This window comes from Electrophorus electricus, chromosome 22 (genome assembly GCF_013358815.1).
Source record: "Electrophorus electricus isolate fEleEle1 chromosome 22, fEleEle1.pri, whole genome shotgun sequence".
Taxonomy (NCBI): Eukaryota; Metazoa; Chordata; class Actinopteri; order Gymnotiformes; family Gymnotidae; genus Electrophorus; species Electrophorus electricus.
The window spans coordinates 14,082,705-14,085,223 of NC_049556.1; positions in this window are offsets into that span (position 1 = coordinate 14,082,705).

The window sequence follows — 2,519 nt, forward strand, 5'->3', positions numbered from 1 at the left end:
TCTGTCATAACCTGAAGGCAAAACAAGTCCATCTCTCTCTCTCTCTCTCTCTCTCTCTCTCTCTCTCTCTCTCTCTCTCTCTCTCTCTCTCTCTCTCTCTCTCTCTCTCCTTCTCTCACTCTCTCTCTCTCCTTCTCTCTCTCTCTCTCTCTCTCTCTCTCTCCTTCTCTCACTCTCTCTCTCTCCCTCTCTCTCTCTCTCTCTCTCTCTCCCTGTCTGTCTCTCTAATTTAAAAAAGGCAGACACACCATATGTAAACATTTGGCATTTCAGCTGTTATTTCTGTCATCACCATTCTCTCTCTCTCTCCTTCTTTCTCTCTCTCTCTCCTTCTCTCTCTCTCTCTCTCTCTCTCATTCTCTCTCTCTCTCATTCTCTCTCTCCTTCTCTCTCTCCCTCTCTCTCTCTCTCTCTCTCTCCTTCTCTCTCTCTCTCTTTCTCTCTCCTTCTCTCACTCTCTCTCTCTCTCTCTCCTTCTCTCACTCTCTCTCTCTCTCCTTCTCTCACTCTCTCTCTCTCCCTCTCTCTCTCTCTCATTCTCTCTCTCTCCTTCTCTCTCTCCCTCTCTCTCTCTCTCCTTCTCTCTCTCTCTCCTTCTCTCACTCTCTCTCTCTCTCTCTCTCTCTCTCTCTCTCGCCTTCTCGCCCTCTCTCTCTCTCTCTCTCTCTCTCTCTCTCTCTTTCTCTGTTCAAGGGGGAATAATTTCTACTAGGTAAACAGCATGAATAAGGTTGACTGAGATCTGATGAATCCCCCCCACACAGACACACTATATGAGCTACAGCAAACTTACAACCACATATACAACTGCACACGCAACAAAACACACACACTGTTACTAACTACCCAGAAATAAGGCTAGAAGTCCCTCAGGCAGATACTCAAGCCAAGCTAAATACTCACACACACACACACACACACACACACACACACACACACACACACACACACATACACTGAAACATTTAATACAGCACAGAGAGATCCATAAATTCCATGGGTGACTAGCAGGATAGGAGTGTGTGTGTGTGTGTGTGTGTGTGTGTGTGTGTGTATGTGCAGTATTTGTATGGGTAATATGTGTGTGTGTGTGTGTGTGTGTGTGTGTGTGTGTGTGTGTGTGTGTGTGTGTGTGTGTGTGTGTGTGTGTGTATATGTGTGTGTGCGTTTGTGTGTGTAACAGGGTGTAGTCTGGCTTTGGCTGTATGTCTCCGTGGTGACCAGGGAAATTCCATTCACTGAATTAGAGCAAGTCACTGGCACTGGAGTGAGCTTATCTGCTGTTTATCCTGACCACAAAGAATCTGTGTGTGTGTGTGTGTGTGTGTGTGTGTGTGTGAAAGGTAGGAGAGGTAACCTTGGTGCAGGAAATGTTTCATTTGCATATTAAATTAAAGATTTTAATAAGCTGTTTCTTAATCAGATCTTAATCAAATGTGGAACATATTACAGCACACACAGACAAATGCACAGAACACACACACATACACACACACACACACACACACACACACATTATCCATACAAATACTGCACACACACACACACACACACACACACACATACACACACACACACACACACACACACACACACACACACACATTTGTTTCCCATTGTCTTAGTTTTGACTCTTATCCAGGTTGTGCTGTCGGCTGCCCAAGAGCTCCAGTCAGTCGCATGTCAGATCCAGTACATGTCAGATCCAGTACATGTCAGATCCAGTATATCCCACCAGTACATGTCAGATCCAGTACATCCCACCAGTACATGTCAGATCCAGTATATCACACCAGTACATGTCAGATCCAGTACATCCCACCAGTACATGTCAGATCCAGTACATCCCACCAGTACATGTCAGATCCAGTACATCCCACCAGTACATGTCAGATCCAGTATATCACACAGTACATGTCAGATCCAGTACATGTCAGATCCAGTACATGTCAGATCCAGTACATCCCACCAGTACATGTCAGATCCAGTACATCCCACCAGTACATGTCAGATCCAGTACATCCCACCAGTACATGTCAGATCCAATACATCCCACCAGTACATGTCAGATCCAGTACATGTCAGATCCAGTACATCCCACCAGTACATGTCAGATCCAGTACATCCCACCAGTACATGTCAGATCCAGTATATCACACCAGTACATGTCAGATCCAGTACATCCCACCAGTACATGTCAGATCCAGTATATCACACCAGTACATGTCAGATCCAGTATATCACACCAGTACATGTCAGATCCAGTATACCTCACCAGTACATGTCAGATCCAGTATATCACACCAGTACATGTCAGATCCAGTATATCACACCAGTACATGTCAGATCCAGTACATCCCACCAGTACATGTCAGATCCAGTATATCCCACCAGTACATGTCAGATCCAGTACATCCCACCAGTACATGTCAGATCCAATACATCCCACCAGTACATGTCAGATCCAGTATATCACACCAGTACATGTCAGATCCAGTATATCACACCAGTACATGTCA